General features: G+C 31.5%; 1 long non-coding RNA gene across 8 annotated transcripts in view; it reads right to left on the bottom strand.

The window, feature by feature from the left end:
• Nucleotides 1-5,269: 5,269 nt before the first annotated feature.
• The window catches only part of LOC127834667 (uncharacterized), a 29,493-nt gene continuing 23,275 nt past the window's right edge, over nucleotides 5,270-11,487 (bottom strand). For 6 of the 8 annotated variants that reach the window (XR_008028048.1, XR_008028042.1, XR_008028053.1 and 3 more), the window contains one exon: nucleotides 10,429-10,722. This is a non-coding gene — a long non-coding RNA (uncharacterized LOC127834667). Of the gene's footprint in view, nucleotides 5,564-6,537; nucleotides 6,684-10,428; nucleotides 10,723-11,487 lie in introns of those variants that run through there. The other 2 variants (XR_008028046.1, XR_008028047.1) reach the window with 2 other exon arrangements.

Genomic DNA, 11,487 nt, shown 5'->3' with positions numbered 1-11,487 from the left:
TTCTTCGAAAACTGCGTAAGCCATATTGGTTTTATTTAGGAAGACGGAAATATTTAAGATCATTAAACACTTCCCAATAGATTATGCTAAATAAAAACTCCCCACAACAAAAAGTGCCATACGAAGGTTTATGTAAAGGGCTTAGTAACTGCTATGAGCTTTATATCTCGTACGAACAGCTTATGTACACCATGAATGTAAATAATATACCCACAGATATGAATTAATGTTTATTTTATTTTCGTTGGCATTTTTATCGTATCGTGAAAACAGAATACACGTTTTCATTGGTTAAATGAGGTCACATGCGGTCTGTGAGTTCAGGACCGTTTGTCATATTCGGGAGATAGTGCCGTCAGATGCGAGACAGGACGCGATATCCGTTCGGAGTGCATACGAAAGGACGACGGAACCATCTTGCTCGTCCGGGTACCCCAAAAGCGCCACCGGTAACAGAAGCACCGCACTTCCGTGTGCATTTGTCATACACAATCACCTTCTAAAAGTAATGGTCTTGACTGACAACGCATGTACATGTACCAACAGTTTTACAAGTACTAAATATAAGACTTAATACTTGGTTTTCCTCTTAATTGGCTTTAATCACAGATCGTTCAGACGGCAAAAAAAAAACAATGTAGATTTAATTGAGAAAGCAGACATTATATTTAAACAAACAGATTAAGCTCTTAAACAAACAAAAATAGCACTTTTTATGATAATCAATCAATCAAGATAAATCTTTGAATCGTTTGTAGTTTTGCTGACAGCTTGGGAAAAGGCATTTATTACATTTATAACGACACCGGAACATTATCCAGTGGTAACCATGACGATTTGTTCATCCACACGACGCGGGTCCGAAATCAGGTGAAAGGAATATTTATATACTGCAATACATTGTAGTTATATGACGGAATTCCCAAAAATATAGCATTGTTTCTAAATAAAGTGAAATTTTGTTGTTTTGTTTTGTAAATAAAAACGAACATCTGTTAACTTGTCAATTGAAAAATAAACTGAATACAGATGCGAATTCTGTTCAAGTACGAAGATATTCAAACCTTTAACTTGTTATTTTGGATTTTAATTTTAAAGAAAAATATAACGATAAACATTGAGTGAATTTTTGTAGGAGCGGAGCAGTTATGAACCTCGTTCTGGGAAAACGGGGTTTAATGCATTTGTGTAAAGTGTCGTCACAGGTTAGCCTGAACAGGCTTATATGGGACGACGCTTTACGCACAAGCATTAATGCTTAAAGAAAATTGCAGTTTTAGAATAGTAAGTATTCGCTACTTAGTGAAATATTTTTTCTCTCGCTAATTTGCATTCGGTCTAAAAAAAGATCGAAATCCACGGGGTTATATATCGTCATGAAAACTGAGGTAAAGAACTAAAACAACTTTTGTCGACTTGTGAATATTCATGAGACACAAGTGCATATAACAGTAAAAAGTAGTTTGTACCTAGAGATAGTTAAGTGCCTCCTCGTTTAGAAAGCAGAAAAGTAGCGAAAAATAAGACCCTACAATATAACAAAGCCGCTTTTAGTTATCTGGGGGGGGTCGGGTGGACTGAATAGATCCTGGAGGTGGTAAGAAAATAATGTTCTAAGGGTATCAATACGATAGACCAGCATATTTATCAAAATCCTCTCAAGGGTGACATATCATGTCTACCAAATGCCCCCTAAAAGGGGCGGGGCGTATATAGACGTCATAATGCTTGGTAACGAGCTATTTGTAGATTGATAACGCATATCTTCCGTTGTTCATATGCAATAAAGAGTTGCAAGCGTTTTTTTTCTTCGATAAATCAATCTCTGACACATATATTGATATGGCAAAGCCGTCACTATTGACCTACTAAACACAAATCAACACATAAATACCGACCACCATATGTAATATGAAAGCTCTGTAATAAATGATTCTCATGATTTTAAACGGAATAAAAGTGTGACCGCGGACTAATATACTAACAGAATTCGTTTGTATCCCAGTTTTGTATCCCAGTTGAGTGTGCATTTTTAGGCGTTCAAGATATAAAATAACATGACTTCTATGGAAAGAAATAATTGACAACCTATCGTTAAATTGCACTGTGAGAACAAATATACCGAAATAGAATAGTATCATGAGATAAGGAAAATTGTGTAATTATCTAACCACACGTGTGAGCTGTTCATATCTGATTAAACGAGTGCTTGATAAATATTTTATTTATTCCGTAAATAGACACAGTGACACTACTCTTAAATTATATAATCCAATATATATGTGAACACATCGCGATATATACCATAATAAATCGTATAAACTTTATAAACAGTGTATGCAATAAAAAAATACAGTTAACTAAATAATAGATTTACGACGGATACAAGATGAACATGTGGTGCACGTTGAGCATTATTTAGTTTTTAACTTAACTACGTCTAATTATATAAAATTGTCTGTTTTGAAATCATATGTTTGCAATTAACGTCTTTTTATAGATATTCCTTGTACTTTATATCTGGAGCGCTCATGTCGTGTGGTTGACCAGGCGATTTATAAGTAGAGTGACACACCACATCTTTATCTCCAAGCTTGTTTTCACAAATTCTAGCCTTCGTTGGACATTTTACAGTATCGGAGTAGGGTCTCTGATATTATTATATGTATGTTCGTCCTCATTTACACTTATATGCATATCATCCGACTGAGAATTGTTCAGAAAAAAACATCCCGACATGTGTTATAACTTGATCTTATTTTCATGACGATCCTTTAAAACCAACAAAAACAATTAACATCAACGCCGTATATCTTTGAAAAAGATATTTCTTGTTTAAAATAATGAAGTTATATAGAAGATGGAAAACGAATTTGATTTTTTTTAAATTGTGATAGCAACACAGAGTCAAGGTACAATAATATGACAACTTCAGGGATAGATATATACCTTAGCAACATTGGAACAACAAACTTGGTTTATCAAGTACACAAATATACAAACACATGATTATATCCCTCTACAAATAAACCACTGATTATAGTAGTGGTTGACCCTAAACCATGATTCATATAATGTGATTTGGCTCAACAAAACACTATGGTAATTGAATGAACTACTATAGAAAATATTCAATTTAATTACAAAGACAGTTAAACATGTTTAAATAATTTTATCAAATATTCGGTTACACTTAACAGAAATACTTCAACATGTACTAGTAAAATACTCTTAACAATAAGGTCACAATTTAGAAAATATCAACGAAGGTCAAACTGGTGTGTAAAAAATCATGTAGTCAATTAAGAAATCCCTGATAAGTATGTGGTACACAAGCAATCAAAAAATGCCTTGGGGCTTTTTAGATAAAGTTCATTTTATGCAATAGAGCCTTTCCACTGCAAAAGGTCACTTTTGAGTAAGACGAACAAATGAAGACATGATTTTAAAATGGCATTTACTTTTACTTAACATACACACAAATTAATCAAAAAGGTTTATTTTGTTTTCTATGTTACAATCAATATGATATGATTGAAATATGACATGTAGTTTAAATATTAAAACCTATTTGAATTAATTAACAACAGAACAAAAACAGCCATTCAAACAACTTGAATAAAAAAAAGCACATTTTTTGGAAAGTCTGACATTTGTTGCAGTTTTAAATCGAGAGATTTATTGAAACTTGCTTTTGTGATTGCACTCTTGGTTAATGTGGAGAGGTCAACGTGAAGAATACTGTAACTCAACTGGTAAACTATCACAATTAAATATCAGCCATATATCAAGCATAGAATAATTAGCAAGTATTATATCATAGTTATAGTATAAAATATATCTCAAAGTGACATTTTTTTCGGAACATGTGATAATAAAAGTAAGAATTACAAAAAAATCAACACTGTATTGTCATTAAATTTAATATTTTTTTAAAATAAATTTGATTACATATAAATTCTGTTACAACACATAAACAAGTGTTTGTGGTGCAATGAGAATTCAATTGTATCTAAAGTAATAATAAAACATTTATTAACAATTGCAGTAATTGAAAATTTAAACCACATCACATTGCTCTCCCTTGTATGTAATTGATTTCAAATTTTCCAGTATTAATATTTTTAATTAAATATTTTTTCAAGCATTTGCTTAAATTATTATTGGACAGATAAAAAGTATGGTATACAAGTGTTTTTATTTGTCATTTAGGTTCTTTCTATTGCCTTGCATCTAAAAGATGTACATCAAAATTATAACATAAAACAGTTAATTGATCAAATTGATTTTTTTTTACAATTGACACCAGCAAATGATTTGTTTTGCTTAATATCCACAATGGCACAATGTAAATATATATTGACTTGGTCAAATTATTCACTCATTTACTCACTTGAAAATTTATTTTTTTATACGAGTATGCACAGTTTATACAAAGCATCATGAAGTATTGTGTCCCAATACAAAGATCAAAACTAACAATGAACATTAAACACTAACAAGTTATGTCATCTTGATGCATGCTTACTAAAAGAAAAATTAAAATCTTAAGTTTAAAAAAATTAAAAGCATTCCACTTAATTATAGATATTTTCTAATCATTAAACAAACCATTACAATTCAAATTAAGATAATCTTCCAAATTTCATTTAATTCAAATAATCTTCCATCAAATGATGATAATTTAGGTTTTTGCGTCTATTATCAGCTTTTTGAAAATGCATACAGCTTTTATACAATTATTAAATATTGTAACTAATTAATAAAGTACTGGTTTTCAATACAAAAATTGACAATTTACGGAAGATAAAATAATTTTGTCCTTAATTTATTAATATTTTTCTTTTATAATTTTCTGACACTACTCAAGATTCTTGTTTAAAAAGTGACTATAATGCGCAAACTGATTGTATTGTATACAGACACAAAGACAGGCAAATCAAAATAGAAGCGTCCATGAATCTTTCTTAACCATTTCTTTTAACTGGCACGTCTTACTATATTACTGGAAAAAACAATACTGTAGTTTGTCTTATTTCATGAAAAAAGCCGATAAATGTTTGAAAATTTATTCAAGTTAACAATATTAGTTAAACAACTTTGCTTAAGTTTTAAATCAATGTAATAAAAAATATGTTTATGTTCTATGTTTTACCAACATCTGGATCAAACTTTCGAATACAGACAAAGTAGCAACACAGGCTTGCACTCTTTTGAACTTAAAATAATACTTTACATAATCACTTTAAACAAGTAATCTTCACACATGACACAACATAGCTGGCCACATTAGTTTATTGCTGGTCACAGGCTTGTACTTCTTTGTCATTCTGCGATGTTAGTCTGCACCATGCCACTGGGTTTCGACCTATCCCAAAATTCTAAGGTGAGAGCTTCCATTTAAGTGTTCAGAATGGACAGCAAGGCTTTAAAACAGCCAATGCAGGCACTTAGGGACTAGCATGTGTTTATTTATGTTTATCACTAAGCATCCTAGGTTTGAATAACTGCTGCAACAGACTGTCTTTCTGATTGGACGGTTTGGATATTTTTCAATTGGCGTCTGAAAGAAAGGAAGACACGTTATTGAAAATTTCAGTTTATCTTTTTGTTTAGTTACCAATAAAAGCAGGAGATTATGAAAAGTTCTGCCATAGCGTGGTATCCCTTGTTATAAGGCTATAACTGGTAATAAATAACAAGAGCACCGCATAAAGGGTGCCACGCTCGGCTGCGGGTGCAGTTTTGAATAAATCAAAGCTTGTCAGATTATTTTTTTTTAGGTCACAGTGACCTTGACCTTTGACGTAGTGACCCAAAAATGGGTGTGGCATGTAGAACTCATCAAGGTGCATCTACGTATGAAGTTTCAAAGTTGTAGATTGAAGACTTTGATTTTAGAGCCAATGTTCAAAGATTGACAAAATGTCAAGGTTTTAGCACGACCCGCACGGCAGACGACACGACGGCGGACACAACGAGCTGGCTATGACAATACCTCGGATTCTCCGAAAACAGCCAAGCTAATAATACATAGTTTAGGAGAATAATAAGATTAAAGTATAGATATTTAAATGTTTGTGTCTTTGTTTACCTCTTTATTCTAAATACCTTAAAGTCAAACCATCAATTTGGCAATTTTGGATGGAATATCGGAAAAAGATAATTTTTGCTGTAAGAAACAATATTACATATTATCAAAAGAATTTCTGAGAAAACTCTTACGTCCTAAATGAAGTAGGAACAAGGTTTTTAACCATGGTCACGAATGACCCAACATTCCACTTTTGTCTTGAAACTCAATTAACCTCAAAAGAAACAAAACACAAAGATCAAAGAGCGCAAGTTCAACAGCTGGTTTATATGTTTGGAGAGTTTTATCAACTGCAGAATTAGTATCCTTTTTTAAGTTAAGCTCGAGACAAAAATTAAGACAACAAGAATGACATATGGCGAAACAAAGGGAAATCTATATGACTCCACCCTCCTCTGTATGTTGGGCCATAACAATAGCCTGCGTTTGTCTTGCAAACTCACCCAAGGTTCAAGCTCCACAACGTTCATAGACTGTGGGTCCTGCACCATGGAGATACTGGATTCCTGTGAGAATGACCTTTGCTGGCTCGAGTTCTGCGATAGTACCTGCTTCCAAACCAAACTCAATGCCATGCAATCCATGTTTACTGGAAAAAAGTCAGTTGAGAAAAGGAACAAATAGTTTAAGAGAAAATACAATCATTTTTTGGACAAATGTACAGGGCCGATGTTATGGTTCCCCCCAGTAAACAGACTCAAGTGTGTCAGAGATTCATAGGCTTTCACATACATGTAAGCGAGCTTAAATAAACAGATATCATCAAAACCAATCTTCTAGCAATTAAATTTGGAGTTTTGAAAATTACTAGAAATTGTGTAGTCATTCCATGCAACCAAGCTTAAATAAACAATATTTGATGATTTTGGTGATAGAAAAAAACAAGTTCACGAGTTTCTAAAACTATGATTGACAACAAGTATTTAATCAATCATCAAAAGCAACAAACTTTCTTTTTATTTGAATACGCAAGCAAAGCTTAAACTTCTTATACATGATTCTCATGATTTTAAACGGAATAAAAGTGTGACCGCGGACTAATATACTAACAGAATTCGTTTGTATCCCAGTTTTGTATCCCAGTTGAGTGTGCATTTTTAGGCGTTCAAGATATAAAATAACATGACTTCTATGGAAAGAAATAATTGACAACCTATCGTTAAATTGCACTGTGAGAACAAATATACCGAAATAGAATAGTATCATGAGATAAGGAAAATTGTGTAATTATCTAACCACACGTGTGAGCTGTTCATATCTGATTAAACGAGTGCTTGATAAATATTTTATTTATTCCGTAAATAGACACAGTGACACTACTCTTAAATTATATAATCCAATATATATGTGAACACATCGCGATATATACCATAATAAATCGTATAAACTTTATAAACAGTGTATGCAATAAAAAAATACAGTTAACTAAATAATAGATTTACGACGGATACAAGATGAACATGTGGTGCACGTTGAGCATTATTTAGTTTTTAACTTAACTACGTCTAATTATATAAAATTGTCTGTTTTGAAATCATATGTTTGCAATTAACGTCTTTTTATAGATATTCCTTGTACTTTATATCTGGAGCGCTCATGTCGTGTGGTTGACCAGGCGATTTATAAGTAGAGTGACACACCACATCTTTATCTCCAAGCTTGTTTTCACAAATTCTAGCCTTCGTTGGACATTTTACAGTATCGGAGTAGGGTCTCTGATATTATTATATGTATGTTCGTCCTCATTTACACTTATATGCATATCATCCGACTGAGAATTGTTCAGAAAAAAACATCCCGACATGTGTTATAACTTGATCTTATTTTCATGACGATCCTTTAAAACCAACAAAAACAATTAACATCAACGCCGTATATCTTTGAAAAAGATATTTCTTGTTTAAAATAATGAAGTTATATAGAAGATGGAAAACGAATTTGATTTTTTTTAAATTGTGATAGCAACACAGAGTCAAGGTACAATAATATGACAACTTCAGGGATAGATATATACCTTAGCAACATTGGAACAACAAACTTGGTTTATCAAGTACACAAATATACAAACACATGATTATATCCCTCTACAAATAAACCACTGATTATAGTAGTGGTTGACCCTAAACCATGATTCATATAATGTGATTTGGCTCAACAAAACACTATGGTAATTGAATGAACTACTATAGAAAATATTCAATTTAATTACAAAGACAGTTAAACATGTTTAAATAATTTTATCAAATATTCGGTTACACTTAACAGAAATACTTCAACATGTACTAGTAAAATACTCTTAACAATAAGGTCACAATTTAGAAAATATCAACGAAGGTCAAACTGGTGTGTAAAAAATCATGTAGTCAATTAAGAAATCCCTGATAAGTATGTGGTACACAAGCAATCAAAAAATGCCTTGGGGCTTTTTAGATAAAGTTCATTTTATGCAATAGAGCCTTTCCACTGCAAAAGGTCACTTTTGAGTAAGACGAACAAATGAAGACATGATTTTAAAATGGCATTTACTTTTACTTAACATACACACAAATTAATCAAAAAGGTTTATTTTGTTTTCTATGTTACAATCAATATGATATGATTGAAATATGACATGTAGTTTAAATATTAAAACCTATTTGAATTAATTAACAACAGAACAAAAACAGCCATTCAAACAACTTGAATAAAAAAAAGCACATTTTTTGGAAAGTCTGACATTTGTTGCAGTTTTAAATCGAGAGATTTATTGAAACTTGCTTTTGTGATTGCACTCTTGGTTAATGTGGAGAGGTCAACGTGAAGAATACTGTAACTCAACTGGTAAACTATCACAATTAAATATCAGCCATATATCAAGCATAGAATAATTAGCAAGTATTATATCATAGTTATAGTATAAAATATATCTCAAAGTGACATTTTTTTCGGAACATGTGATAATAAAAGTAAGAATTACAAAAAAATCAACACTGTATTGTCATTAAATTTAATATTTTTTTAAAATAAATTTGATTACATATAAATTCTGTTACAACACATAAACAAGTGTTTGTGGTGCAATGAGAATTCAATTGTATCTAAAGTAATAATAAAACATTTATTAACAATTGCAGTAATTGAAAATTTAAACCACATCACATTGCTCTCCCTTGTATGTAATTGATTTCAAATTTTCCAGTATTAATATTTTTAATTAAATATTTTTTCAAGCATTTGCTTAAATTATTATTGGACAGATAAAAAGTATGGTATACAAGTGTTTTTATTTGTCATTTAGGTTCTTTCTATTGCCTTGCATCTAAAAGATGTACATCAAAATTATAACATAAAACAGTTAATTGATCAAATTGATTTTTTTTTACAATTGACACCAGCAAATGATTTGTTTTGCTTAATATCCACAATGGCACAATGTAAATATATATTGACTTGGTCAAATTATTCACTCATTTACTCACTTGAAAATTTATTTTTTTATACGAGTATGCACAGTTTATACAAAGCATCATGAAGTATTGTGTCCCAATACAAAGATCAAAACTAACAATGAACATTAAACACTAACAAGTTATGTCATCTTGATGCATGCTTACTAAAAGAAAAATTAAAATCTTAAGTTTAAAAAAATTAAAAGCATTCCACTTAATTATAGATATTTTCTAATCATTAAACAAACCATTACAATTCAAATTAAGATAATCTTCCAAATTTCATTTAATTCAAATAATCTTCCATCAAATGATGATAATTTAGGTTTTTGCGTCTATTATCAGCTTTTTGAAAATGCATACAGCTTTTATACAATTATTAAATATTGTAACTAATTAATAAAGTACTGGTTTTCAATACAAAAATTGACAATTTACGGAAGATAAAATAATTTTGTCCTTAATTTATTAATATTTTTCTTTTATAATTTTCTGACACTACTCAAGATTCTTGTTTAAAAAGTGACTATAATGCGCAAACTGATTGTATTGTATACAGACACAAAGACAGGCAAATCAAAATAGAAGCGTCCATGAATCTTTCTTAACCATTTCTTTTAACTGGCACGTCTTACTATATTACTGGAAAAAACAATACTGTAGTTTGTCTTATTTCATGAAAAAAGCCGATAAATGTTTGAAAATTTATTCAAGTTAACAATATTAGTTAAACAACTTTGCTTAAGTTTTAAATCAATGTAATAAAAAATATGTTTATGTTCTATGTTTTACCAACATCTGGATCAAACTTTCGAATACAGACAAAGTAGCAACACAGGCTTGCACTCTTTTGAACTTAAAATAATACTTTACATAATCACTTTAAACAAGTAATCTTCACACATGACACAACATAGCTGGCCACATTAGTTTATTGCTGGTCACAGGCTTGTACTTCTTTGTCATTCTGCGATGTTAGTCTGCACCATGCCACTGGGTTTCGACCTATCCCAAAATTCTAAGGTGAGAGCTTCCATTTAAGTGTTCAGAATGGACAGCAAGGCTTTAAAACAGCCAATGCAGGCACTTAGGGACTAGCATGTGTTTATTTATGTTTATCACTAAGCATCCTAGGTTTGAATAACTGCTGCAACAGACTGTCTTTCTGATTGGACGGTTTGGATATTTTTCAATTGGCGTCTGAAAGAAAGGAAGACACGTTATTGAAAATTTCAGTTTATCTTTTTGTTTAGTTACCAATAAAAGCAGGAGATTATGAAAAGTTCTGCCATAGCGTGGTATCCCTTGTTATAAGGCTATAACTGGTAATAAATAACAAGAGCACCGCATAAAGGGTGCCACGCTCGGCTGCGGGTGCAGTTTTGAATAAATCAAAGCTTGTCAGATTATTTTTTTTTAGGTCACAGTGACCTTGACCTTTGACGTAGTGACCCAAAAATGGGTGTGGCATGTAGAACTCATCAAGGTGCATCTACGTATGAAGTTTCAAAGTTGTAGATTGAAGACTTTGATTTTAGAGCCAATGTTCAAAGATTGACAAAATGTCAAGGTTTTAGCACGACCCGCACGGCAGACGACACGACGGCGGACACAACGAGCTGGCTATGACAATACCTCGGATTCTCCGAAAACAGCCAAGCTAATAATACATAGTTTAGGAGAATAATAAGATTAAAGTATAGATATTTAAATGTTTGTGTCTTTGTTTACCTCTTTATTCTAAATACCTTAAAGTCAAACCATCAATTTGGCAATTTTGGATGGAATATCGGAAAAAGATAATTTTTGCTGTAAGAAACAATATTACATATTATCAAAAGAATTTCTGAGAAAACTCTTACGTCCTAAATGAAGTAGGAACAAGGTTTTTAACCATGGTCACGAATGACCCAACATTCCACTTTTGTCTTGAAACTCAATTAACCTCAAAAGAAACAAAACACA

The sequence above is a fragment of the Dreissena polymorpha genome, chromosome 1 (assembly GCF_020536995.1).
Source record: "Dreissena polymorpha isolate Duluth1 chromosome 1, UMN_Dpol_1.0, whole genome shotgun sequence".
Lineage (NCBI taxonomy): Eukaryota > Metazoa > Mollusca > Bivalvia > Myida > Dreissenidae > Dreissena > Dreissena polymorpha.
This window is presented reverse-complemented; position numbering and strand designations above follow the sequence as displayed.